The 13302-nt window shown below is 39.1% G+C and overlaps 1 protein-coding gene across 2 annotated transcripts in view; it reads right to left on the reverse strand.

Moving 5' to 3' along the window:
* The window catches only part of dpysl2b (dihydropyrimidinase like 2b), a 192104-nt gene that overhangs the window by 55846 nt on the left and 122956 nt on the right, over positions 1-13302 (reverse strand). The gene's annotated exons all lie outside the window — the stretch shown is intronic.

Raw genomic sequence — 13302 nt, forward strand, 5'->3', positions numbered from 1 at the left:
CCAATCCTCCAGTAATGTGGTCCATCTACAAATATTGAATAGTTTGTGTCTTGATTCTTTTTTTACATTTTTTGTTGAGGTTATCGTCTGCAAGTATAGAGCAAAGTTTTTTCTTATCACTGTAGCGGTCTGGTGGCTCTCAGATTAACATTGTTGAAGGGCCAGTGATATATTTTTTGGTGGGGATTCCAGGAACATGCCCAGCCTTGGCCTGACTCACTCACAGACACACAAAATCCAATAATTAAAATAAATAAATGAATAAAATATTAAATGGAAAGTAAATATAGACAACAAATAATCAGATAACCCTCTCCTTCTGCTACGGCGATAACAAATACAACACACAATAATAAACACCTAACAAACACCCACGACGATGTCCATGAATCAATTCCATATAACAGATGCAAATAAAGCTCGGTGGCAGGATCCTGTAAACTGCAGAGGTGAATATAAAGTTTGTCCTACCATTTCTGAAGCATTTCAGGATAAGATGTATGGGAGCACTCCCTCCAGCGAAGACGATGTAGACGGGAACGAGACAAAACTTGTATCCAATCAAGACAGTAATACAGGACAACCACGTAATATCCACACAGGAAAAACAGTGACAGCCCTGACAAACAAACAACAGTGCTCCTTTCTCTGTTTAGCCAGCTCACTTTTAAAGTTCCCGCCGGCCCTTCTTGTTCCCAGCAGTCCCTGCGCCCGTTGTAGTTGTCCAATCAGGGCACTACCCTCAGGGCAGCTGGAAAATTGAGGCCTTTAGTTGTAACACTGCTACACCATAAACACATACACAACACTTCTCTTAAAAAGGAAAACTACTATTCCAAAACATGTACTATTTAAAAGAAACAAATTTAACACAATTTCTCAGAAAATGTTTTCTACTCATAATTCAGCTTAGATATTATCATGTACCCTTTGTATAGCAATTCAAAAGACTACAGCTTGTTTAATAAATTTTGGTTTTAAATAAGTCAAACCACAGACAAGAAAAGCTAAATAATTACATGGTTTATAAAGAGAAAAAAATGTATTTTATCAAGATAGATGTTAGATCTAGTAAAAAGAAATGGGAAATGCCTCATTATTGTCCTTTCCCACTCACTTTAATTGTATGTCCCAAATTAATGGTAAGTCACAAAAGGAATTAGATGATCTTGCAATTTTCCTAAATTTCTATGACTTATTTATTTATTTATTTATTTTTTTTAAAACATGAACTTAACACACGGGGAAAAAAGTTGATTACAACTGTAAGGTTTATTTGAAATCCATACATAAATTCAAGGTATCTTTTCAAATTTCGTTTGTGAACTAGAGTTGCCTTTTTCAGACAGCAGTGTTGCTGAACACAGCCTAAGTTCTTGGATGGCCAAGAATTTAATCATTTCAGGATTGCCTGTCTTTATCAGTCAAGAGCTGAGACAAAGTAGCATCTTATGTGAAGTCATCTTACTTCCTTTGTGTAGTGTCACCACCACGATACAGTATGTGGTATCACTTCCCTGATACCAGCCTTCTTAGGCTAGTTGCTCAAACACTGTTCATTACCTTGATTTTTTTTTTTCTCCCACCTACCACTTCCTTTTTTTTTTTCCTTCCACTATATCAAACATCCACACTATGGGATCAAATAAGTCCAAAGTGCAAATCATCTCTTAACTCTATTTATAGAAGTCACAGCACAAAGAAAACAATATATACTCTAAATATTGGTAATGCTTGAATAACAAGGAATATTTTTATTTTCATAAATCTCATCAAGAATGTTCAAAGTATAAACACAACAGGCCTTTGACAAGTCGTTAGTTCGTGGCTGATATTTCATAACTCCAACCTGTAAACAACCCACTGGAGACCTAGAAATTACAATTTGCTCTTCAGAAGGTCAAATAAAAAATATTTGATTTGTCTGATCAAGCACTGTAAGCATATTGCATCTTGATAAAGAACTGGTTTGCCAACTGCAAGCTTATTTGAAACCAAACAAGTTCATTTGAATTGCAAAATGTTGCTTGTGGACCCTTTCCCCCCATGTGAAATATACAAATTTACAGAAACACGGTATGTCTAATTTGTTGATTTACTGCCTGGGGAGAGTGTCAATAGATCAACTTCTAAAAATTTGAACTAATTCTTTCCATTAAAAAATAAAGTTAAATATTAGATGAGAATATAATTTTTTTTATAATCAGGTTAGACCATACACAATCAGGAATGCAAAAAATATATTCTGCATCTGTATTATATACAGGAACCACAGTTTTCAGATAATAATCTAAGTCTCTAACAGCATATTGTGATACACCATCCAAATAGTTTAGTTGTATCAGGATTGATTCGGTTTAATCTATACTGAATTCAAAGTTACCGCATGCCACTGAATCCCACAAACCATGAAATACAGTAAATTAGATCATTAGAGATGCAATGATCATGATTGTTAGGCCAGTTTCTCTGCAGAAGTTCATCTTATTTCACATCTGTTTTCTATAATCCACAGCAATTGTGTTAATGACTCAATTCTTGATAATAAAAGTTCTGTATTTTAATAAGGATTTTAAAAAAATATTTAAAATCTTTTGATTAGTCTTTGAATATCAAGTTGTAAGCAAGAGATGTTAGGTTTTCCAAACGCTGATGTGACAAGTCTAATAGTCTAAATATTTATTGAACAGTTAAATGAACGATGATTGCACACATCAAGCAATCTATTTTCTCAACTTGCATTCATCCAGTACAGTACTGTCGTGCTGCCTTTTGTGAACTAACCTCCAGTCAGTGGACTTTATTCTCTTCTTTTCCTAGCTTTACAGAAAGTAAGGACCACCTCTTTCAGTATGCAAAACTTATTTTTCCTGTAAGGAATTATAAAATCAAATCCAAAACAGACTGCATTGATAAGTAATAACAGTCGTCAAAAACAAGCAACAAAACTCCTCCTCAAGATGCCTTCATTCAAGTACTATTGCTTAATAAAGTTTAATAAACTTGCCTTTCTACAAATTGTCTGCTTCACTTATTCTTCTTGTTAATACACAAGAGTGGTACAAAAACAACTTATAGTATTCATGTTTTCTCTGATAAGACATTGTTGTCGCTAGGAAACGACCTCACTTATTCTCCAGTGTTAATGAAAACATTAAAGATGCTCAGCAACTGCAGTGAGAAGTTTGTTTCACTTACCATCCCCACTATTAGTGAACATGTAGGAGGCATTCTATAATGGCAGCATGCTGTTAACTTCACTTAACCATTTTACTTTAGTAAAAAGGAAATAGTAAAAGGAAGCTGCTTCCATTTTATCATCAAGCTGACAACTGCTGAAAAGAAGGTTGAAATAAACGTGGCCGAAAAATCAAGATGTCACCTGCCATAAACCTTTGCTCTCTTAAACGTGTAAGACATTGCACATTCTAAAGGTGGATGTAATTGTTTAAACATATACTTAACTTGCTCATAAACAGATCAGTAAAGAGCTAGAAAAAACTTGGGCTTAATCCACACAAAAACAAACACATTTGAAAACCGTGTTTTCATTTTAAAGGTTTTTTGTCCAAAATAACATTTTAGGATACCTTTCTAAAAAGTTTGCCATTAATACTGAAATGCCAAAGAATTCAGGAATCTTGCCTATTGGTCATGCATAGATTAGCAGCCAAGGAAATTGTTTATTTACAGAATAAACATGAAGTAAATTGAAATACAGAAAGAATTTTGAAAAAACAAAAATGGACTTCGTCCTCTGCATAGATGAGGAGGTTCAACTTCTTTGAAATGATACAAATTAAAATAACAGTGCCTAAGCCTTGGAAAATATATAATAGGAGTCCTGATAAAATGAATACAGGAAACTATTTGAATGTTTCAAGGTGCAGCACCTATTAGCTGATGCAAGGAAGTAGTGAAAGGTCAATCTCCACTGTAAAAATGAGATCACAAATGGAATTAGCAGAACAAACTGAAGTTGGTGCCTGATCACGACAATATTATGCCAGAGTTTATCCATTGGCACTGATACACAAGACCCAGCGATTCCAAATTTTCTCATTTCAAAGAGCATTTTCAAAACAATATGTTTTTAGTATTCAGAAATGCTGTAGTGTGAACAGAGGGTCAAGGGATGTGTTTTCAAAATTACCCATAGTGTACCCATGTTAATTATGCTGAAAAAACAGTTGTAAGATCATTTTTATATACAGATTTTTTTAGGTCTAGTACTTTTAGATATTTTGTGGGTATTGTAAATACTGAACTTCATTATTTTACAATTCTGCCATATACAGTACATCATGTCCTGTCATTCAATACATAAGGTGACACTGATTAAAAATGATAAGCATTTCAGATACTATTCATAACAAATGAAAGCACAATTTCCTCACTGGCTATATAACACTGATGGAGAAATTAGCGGTTGCAAATAAGGATGACATAGCTGGTCTTATATTTACCAATGATCAGGTTGCAAAATATACACATTTTCCTGGGTGTTAATGCTGGTCTATAATTGATGAAAGGGGTCACTTGCACAGAGGTTGCATTACATGGCAGTGATTAGAGAAGCTCCAATCAATCAGCTGCTGATCTAAAATTGTCTGATCACAAAAAACTTTTTTTTTTTTATCTTCTGCTTTTCTAAGCTTCACAATAATAAGTACAATAATCCCTCCTCCATCGCGGGGGTTGCGTTCCAGAGCCACCCGCGAAATAGGAAAATCCGCGAAGTAGAAACCATATGTTTATATGGTTATTTTTATATTGTCATGCTTGGGTCACAGATTTGCGCAGAAACACAGGAGGTTGTAGAGAGACAGGAACGTTATTCAAACACTGCAAACAAACATTTGTCTCTTTTTCAAAAGTTTAAACTGTGCTCCATGACAAGACAGAGATGACAGTTCTGTCTCACAATTAAAAGAATGCAAACATATCTTTCTCTTCAAAGGAGTGTGCGTCAGGAGCAGAGACTGTCATAAAGACACAGAAAGCAAACAAATCAATAGGGCTGTTTGCTTTTAAGTATGCAAAGCACCGCCGGTACAAAGCTGCTGAAGGCGGCAGCTCACACCCCCTCCGTCAGGAGCAGGGAGAGAGAGAGAGACAGAGAGAGAGAGAGATAGAGAGAGACAGAGAAAAACAAACATGCAAAAATCAATACGTGCCCTTCGAGCTTTTAAGTATGCGAAGCACTGTGCAGCATGTCGCTTCACTAAGCAGCTGCACAGAAGGTAGCACGTGAAGATAATCTTTCAGCATTTTTAGACGAGCGTCCGTATCGTCTAGGTGTGCGAACAGCCCCCCTGCTCACACCCCCTACGTCAGGATCAGAGAAAGCGCAAGAGAGAGAAAGAGAAAAGTAAGTTGGGTAGCTTCTCAGCCATCTGCCAATAGCGTCCCTTGTATGAAATCAACTGGGCAAACCAACTGAGGAAGCATGTACCAGAAATTAAAAGACCCATTGTCCTCAGAAATCCGCGAACCAGCAAAAAATCCGCGATATATATTTAAATATGCTTACATATAAAATCCGCGATAGAGTGAAGCCGCGAAAGGTGAAGCGCGATATAGCGAGGGATCACTGTACTGGACTCACACTAGGCATGTCTGGTCTGTACCGTACCCAAGCGCGATTGTCCCCCAACCTCCTTACTCTTCCACTGGCCTGCACTCAAATTGCACTTAACTTTCTGGGCTTGGGCAAGCATTCGTCATGACCAAACGACTTTGTGTAAAGCCAAAGCAAGATCAAAACATGGTGTGCATGTTAAAATGATTTCACTTATTTTGTGATTATTTTGGAGTCGTGTAGGGCAGGATAACTAGCCTCTTACAGATTTACTGAGTGTTATTCGTGCTACATGTCCGAGATTTCTACAGTGACAAATGATGTTAAGGTAGGAATTTGCAGCTTTACTTGCTATCAACAATCCAGGTTCATGTGTAAGGTGAGAATAAAAACCTGTTTTTAACTCAAAAGATATTGAACAAAATGAGAATTGCACTAACTGACTTGTCGCATCATTGACATCATGTCTGTTTTCTGTTCTTGGGAATGTTTAGCGATTACACTGTTCCAGAATACTACTGAACCAAGCTCGGGTCCACCTCTTCCAAGGGGACCAGGGCATGGTACGGTTGGCCCAGCATGGAGCAATCACACTAGTCAAACAAGCCAGACTTTGCGTGGTTACATGTGAACAAATGTGCTCATGCATGGAATTATTTGACAGTGTGAGTACAGTAATCCCTCCTCCATCGCGGGGGTTGCGTTCCACAGCCACCCGTGAAACAAGAAAATCCGCGAAGTAGAAACCATATGTTTATATGGTTATTTTTATATTGTCATGCTTGGGTCACAGATTTGCGCAGAAACACAGGAGGTTGTAGAGAGACAGGAACGTTATTCAAACACTGCAAACAAACATTTGTCTCTTTTTCAAAAGTTTAAACTGTGCTCCATGACAAGACAGAGATGACAGTTCAGTCTCACAATTAAAAGAATGCAAACATATCTTCCTCTTCAAAGGAGCAAACAAATCAATAGGGCTGTTTGCTTTTAAGTACGCGAAGCACTGCGGCACAAAGCTGTTGAAGGCGGCAGCTCACACCCCCTCCGTCAGGAGCAGACAAAGAGAGAAAGAGAGAGAGAGAGAGAGAGAGAGAGAGAGAGAGAGAGAGAGAGAGAGAGAGAGAGAGAGTTTGTTTTTCAAGCAAAAATCAATACGTGCCCTTCGAGCTTTTAAGTATGCGAAGCACCGTGCATGTCGTTTCAGGAAGCAGCTGCACAAAAGATAGAAACGTGAAGATAATCTTTCAGCATTTTTAGACGAGCGTCCGTATCGTCTAGGTGTGCGAACAGCCCCCCTGCTCAATCCCCCTACGTCAGGATCAGAGTAAGTCAGCGCAAGAGAAAGAGAAAAGTAAGCCGGGTAGCTTCTCAGCCATCTGCCAATAGCGTCCCTTGTATGAAATCAACTGGGAAAACCAACTGAGGAAGCATGTACCAGAAATTAAAAGACCCATTGTCCGCAGAAACCCGCGAAGCAGCGAAAAATCCGCGATATATATTTAAATATGCTTACATATAAAATCCATGATGGAGTGAAGCCGCGAAAGGCGAAGCGCGATATAGCGAGGGATTACTGTACACCCAAAGTTATATTGCTCCTTTATGCGAGATATTAATGGTAGTTAAGCTAGCACATGGGTTTCTTGTTTTTGCAAACTTCTGATAAACAGACAACAGTAGGACAGGTTTTACCTGAGAGAGAGAGGGTGAGCAAGAGTGAGAGAGAGAGAGAGAGAGAGAAGATTGGAATATTAGCCTTTAAATTTCAGATAGTGGAACAATAAACTGAGAAAAACAAATCGGAGGAGTCACTCAGTGTAATTAAGCATACGGCAAGAAGAGCTACTTTAATGAATTCAGACCTTTTTGTCCTTTAATAAATAAAATAGACATTGCTTGTCTAAAACTGGATGATGAGTGAGCTTGTGTTAAGTACTGCAGCTTATTTAATCAGAAAAAGAAAACTAAAGATTTTAAATTTCTGCTTAGTAAACAATAGGCTTGTTCGCTTAAAATCAAAACTTGTCTACTTGAATTTTAAACTTGGTGAGCATGTTAGACTTGTACCTTCTCAATAAACATCTTATGAACATTTGACAGATTTGCAGTTTTTTTAATGGTTTGTACTGAGTTTATTATTTTTATGTGTCGTACAATTTACATTTTCGTAAAAAGTAAATACTACATAATTAAAATGGTAATCCATATTTATAATTATAAGTCAGGAAATAAGAATGTCTGCCTGTTTAATGAAAAAAAAAACACAAAAACACCTTTATAAATATAGTAAATGGATATTTAACAGCAAAAATGTTGTAGTGCAATTAATAACTAAAAATGTTTGAAAACTAAGTGTATGTATATTTACGTTTAAGAAGTGTTTAACTTCTAATATCAGTTAATTTAATTAATGCATAGATACTGTAGCTAGATAGATGCACTATATTACAGTAACATGAAATTAGTGATTAGTATCATCCCTAGCAGTAATAATTGTCAAAGACTTTTTCCCTCAGCTGGCATAATCCAGAATCACTGACTCTTCAGAGGTCGATACCATATTTTGCTCTATTTTGTTGGTCTTGAGGACGGCTTCATGTGCTATGTTGACCTTCAGATCAAATGCTTTTTAATTGAGTTTTATATCTGGTGTAGACACCATTTCAGTCCAACCACAGTAAAGGCACATGATCCGAGTCTGTGGATCCTGTTTGAAAGTTTAAGAGTGACTTCTCTCTCATATGATCTAGCAGATTTTGCAAAGGAAGATACTGGTATTTCTTCCAGTTCCTCAAGGTGTCTCATGCACACTGCCCATGTTTAAGATCGTACGATTTGGGAAGAATCTCACAATAAACAATCTTGATTGCAGTCCTATAGGCATATTCTTCAAAACTCACAATTATATTTAAGAAAGATACACTGGAGATTTCCCAGTTGAAGTAAACTTAAGAAAACAAAAACATTCTTTTCATTGATGCATTTAACAGGAAGATAAAGTGCAGTGATCACCTTAATTTAATGCAAATAGGATAATGCTTCTGCATTCAATTCTCATTTATTTAATAAATACCTTTTATAAAAAAGAAAAGCATACAGAAACTTAAACAAACACAATTTTTGATGACTCGTTTTTACTTTTGACACTGTTGACCATCACTTAAGTATTGTTAATTCAAATCATTTTTGTCTAACAATCAAGAACATGTTTATGGAAGTTCAGTCTTCAGTTTGACCCAAGGTCTCATCCTTTTATCCTGTGAATTTCCCCTTGGGATTAATAAAGTATCTATCTAGCTATCTATCTATCTTTTACACAGGATGAAAGATACAAAGTATAGTCTAAAGATACAAAATGCAGCCTGTTGACAATGCACACTGTTACATGTTTATGTGCATTTTTGCCAATTAGTTTTCTAATCTTGCCTGCATTATTTTTTGTCTGTTAATTACAGGATGGCTTCCTCTACCTCACTCAAAACTGACATGCCACTGACATGCCAAAGATCGGTTCATGGATAGCACATGTACCCTGCAAACCATTATGATGTACTCAAGATTGCATCTTTTTAAATTGGCTGTAAAAATATTACAAAATGAACTCTTGCCCATTTAAACTTATTTACAATATTAAAGCATTAACTTTTAAAGCATTAACTTTAATAGTTGTAATTATTTCAGTAGCCAAATGCTCAATGGCAGGTTGTCGTTTACTAATAAAACATTAAAAATAAGTTACAGATGTATATTCACTGTCAGTAAATGAGTGTAAACATTCATGTCACTTCTTTTCTACATTTAGCCTAGCAAATATACTGAGATGATGACTTTTTTTTTTCCATCAGAGACAACAACAGTGATCTAGCATTCATATACAGTAATACAAGAGACAGGAAACCAAAATGCAGTTTTAAAAATGTTATGTCCTGAAGCATTTGTTTGTATTTATAAATCATTTCTATAAGCATCCGGCGCCGCCGTGAGTGGCAGCCTTTTCAGCAGCTCAGTGTATGACTGTATATGTATGTGTACTTTTCTACTTTTATTTTTTATTTTTCTATTTTTATTTATTGATCACTCCTACCACTTTATTTTATGTGGATTCCTTCCCTGGACATACTTACTTTTACAACGTGGGCATGGATTTTAACACGCCGAGACTCGCCTATTCAAGTACTCAACTTCGGGCGCTGAGAACAAATGCCAGTGCCGGTGTGGTTCCATATTTACCCGACGAGGTAAGAAGGCGGTATCGTGGCAGCAGAGCCGGCACTAAGCTAAAAAAGAAGCGGCTTGCGAGAAAGTGGCGTTTCAAGCCTTCGGTGCCTTCTGTGATTCTGGGGAATGTAAACTCAATCTCAAATAAGATCGACGAACTGGCTGCGCTGGTGAAAAATGTAAGGACCTACAGAGAATGCAGTTTGTTGTGTTTCTGCGAAACCTGGCTAAATAACACCATCCCAGATGCCAACGTGGAGCTACCCGGGTTTAGCACAGTTAGAGCGGACAGAGATGCAAGTACCTGTGGTAAGCACAAAGGAGGAGGACTCGCTCTCTATGTTAATACACGGTGGTGTCACTCTGGACATGTTAACGTCAAAATCTCCACTTGCTGCAGGGATATCGAACTGTTGGCCGTAAGTTTACGTCCCTACTATTTGCCCAGAGAGTTTGGACATGTCATTGTTGTTATTGCATACATTCCTCCTCGGGCAGACGTGGAGTCAGCGAGTGACATCATCCATTCCGCTGTTGCTAAGTTACAAACGCAGCACCCTGAGGCGCTTGTGCTAATCGCTGGAGACTTTAACCATGTGACGCTGGACAAAACATTGCCTGCATTCTTCCAGTATGTGGACTGTAACACCCGGGGAAATAAGACTATTGATTTACTGTATGCAAACGTTAAAGACGCATACAGCGCCACCCCGCTGCCTGCGCTTGGGAAAGGAGATCATAACCTGGTTCTGCTTCAGCCTCACTATAAACCAAAAGTTAGAGTCCTACCTGTAACCACACGATCATTCAGGAAGTGGACCCCGGAGGCTGAGAATACTCTGAGAGAACTTTTTGGAACTACAGACTGGGATATCCTGCAGGGATCTCATAATGAGAACATTGAGGAAGTTGTTGACTGCACTACTGACTACATCAACTTCTGTATGGACATTGTAGTTCCAGTAAGAACAGTACGCTGCTATGCTAACAACAAGCCATGGATTACAAGTGACATCAAGGGCCTTTTGAATCAGAAGAAAAGGGCTTTTAAAGACGGTGATCAGCATGAGCTCAAGCGCGTGCAGAAGGAACTCCGAGTCCAACTCAGGGCGGCGAAGGAGCAGTACAGGAGAAAGCTGGAGCAGAAGTTGCAGAATAACAGCATGAAGGAAGTGTGGGATGGGATGAAGATCATCACTGGCTGCAGCTCGAAGCGGGGTACCACCATTGAGAGAGACGTGAAGAGAGCAAACCAAATGAACAACTTTTTTAACAGGTTTGACCACCCTAACCCACTCTCACTCTCACCTCGGAGTACTGCACCCTCCACACATCCTTCTGCTGATACCAGCATAGGAAAAACATCCCCACCCATAATAACAACAGCGCAAGTGAGCAGAGAGCTGAGGAGACTTCGTGCCAGCAAAGCAGCGGGTCCAGATGGAGTATCGCCACGACTGCTGAAGGTCTGTGCATCGGAGCTGGGGGGTCCTCTACAGCGCATCTTCAACCTGAGCCTGGAACAGGGGACAGTCCCGAGGCTTTGGAAAACATCTTGTATCACCCCAGTCCCAAAGGTATCACGTCCTAGTGAGCTGAATGACTTTCGGCCTGTTGCTCTGACATCACATGTGATGAAGACCATGGAGAGGCTGCTGCTTCACCACCTTAGGCCACAGGTTCAACACGCCCTTGACCCTCTGCAGTTTGCATATCAGGAGAAGGTGGGAGCGGAAGATGCCATCATCTATATGCTACACCGATCCCTCTCTCACTTGGACAGAGGCAGTGGTGCTGTAAGAATTATGTTTCTAGACTTCTCTAGCGCCTTCAACACAATCCAACCTCTGCTCCTTAGGGACAAGCTGACAGAGATGGGATTAGATTCATACCTAGTGGCATGGATCGTGGACTATCTTAAAGACAGACCTCAGTATGTGCGTCTTGGGAACTGCACGTCTGACATTGTGGTCAGCAACACAGGAGCGCCACAAGGGACTGTACTTTCTCCGGTCCTGTTCAGCCTATATACATCAGACTTCCAATATAACTCGGAGTCCTGCCATGTGCAAAAGTTCGCTGATGACACTGCTATCGTGGGCTGTATCAGGAATGGGCTGGAGGAGGAGTATAGGGACCTAATCAATGACTTTGTTAAATGGTCCGACTCAAACCACCTACACCTGAACACCAGCAAAACCAAGGAGCTGGTGGTGGATTTTAGGAGGCCCAGACCCCTCATAGACCCAGTGATCATCAAAGGTGACTGTGTGCAGATGGTGCAGACCTATAAATATCTGGGAGTGCAGCTGGATGATAAATTAGACTGGACTGCCAATACTGATGCGCTGTGCAAGAAAGGACAAAGCCGGTTATACTTCCTTAGAAGGCTGGCTTCCTTCAACATCTGCAATAAGATGCTGCAGATGTTCTATCAAACAGTTGTGGCGAGCGCCCTCTTCTACGCAGTGGTGTGCTGGGGAGGCAGCATTAAGAGGAAAGACGCCTCACGCCTGGACAAACTGGTGAGGAAGGCAGGCTCTATTGTTGGCATGGAGCTGGACAGTTTAACATCTGTGGCAGAGCGAAGGGCGCTCAGCAGGCTCCTATCAATTATGGAGAATCCACTGCATCCACTAAATAATGTCATCTCCAGACAGAAGAGCAGCTTCAGCGACAGACTGCTGTCACTGTCCTGCTCCACAGACAGACTGAGGAGATCGTTCCTACCCCAAACTATGCGACTCTTTAATTCCACCAGGGGGGGTAAACGTTAATATTTAACATTATACATAGTTATTGTCTGTTTTTTTTCACCTGTATTATTATCATTCTTTAATTTAATATTATTTATTGTATCAGTATGCTGCTGCTGAAGAATGTGAATTTCCCATTGGGATTAATAAAGTATCTATCTATCTATCTATCTATCTATCTATCTATCTATCTATCTATCTATCTATCTATCAATTAGCTAGTTTCAAATTTCTGCAACATAACAATACTAACAATACTAACCAGTAAGATTTGAGGGGATACTTTTATAAAAACTGCTTTTGTGTAGGAGACTAAGAGATAACTGCCAAAAAGTTAAGAATTCCTGTCATATGACAGCTCAACATCTTAATACATAATTCGCCAGCCTCCTCACTCACTCACGTCCGTCCGTCCGTCCATCCGAAGCCGAATGCGCAGTCCCCTTCTGCGCACGTCCGAAGCCAAATGCGCAGTTGCCCGAAAAACCTTACGAGACCGACATCGCGGCCGGCGGCGGATTTACGGCCACAAAAATTCAAAGAGAAAGGCGACTTTGAGGCCTAATTACGCATTCTGATGCAATTACGCATTCATTCAATACACCTATATCAGGTTTGTGGTGCTTATACTTATTACTATTCCACTCGTGCCCGTTTCATCTTACGTTGTCGAAACGGGCTCTTTGTGTAGTAATATAATAAAATATGGCATGATGTTTTTTGCTACAGGACTATTGTAATAGA

Source organism: Erpetoichthys calabaricus, chromosome 1 (genome assembly GCF_900747795.2).
Source record: "Erpetoichthys calabaricus chromosome 1, fErpCal1.3, whole genome shotgun sequence".
In the NCBI taxonomy this organism is placed as follows: Eukaryota; Metazoa; Chordata; class Cladistia; order Polypteriformes; family Polypteridae; genus Erpetoichthys; species Erpetoichthys calabaricus.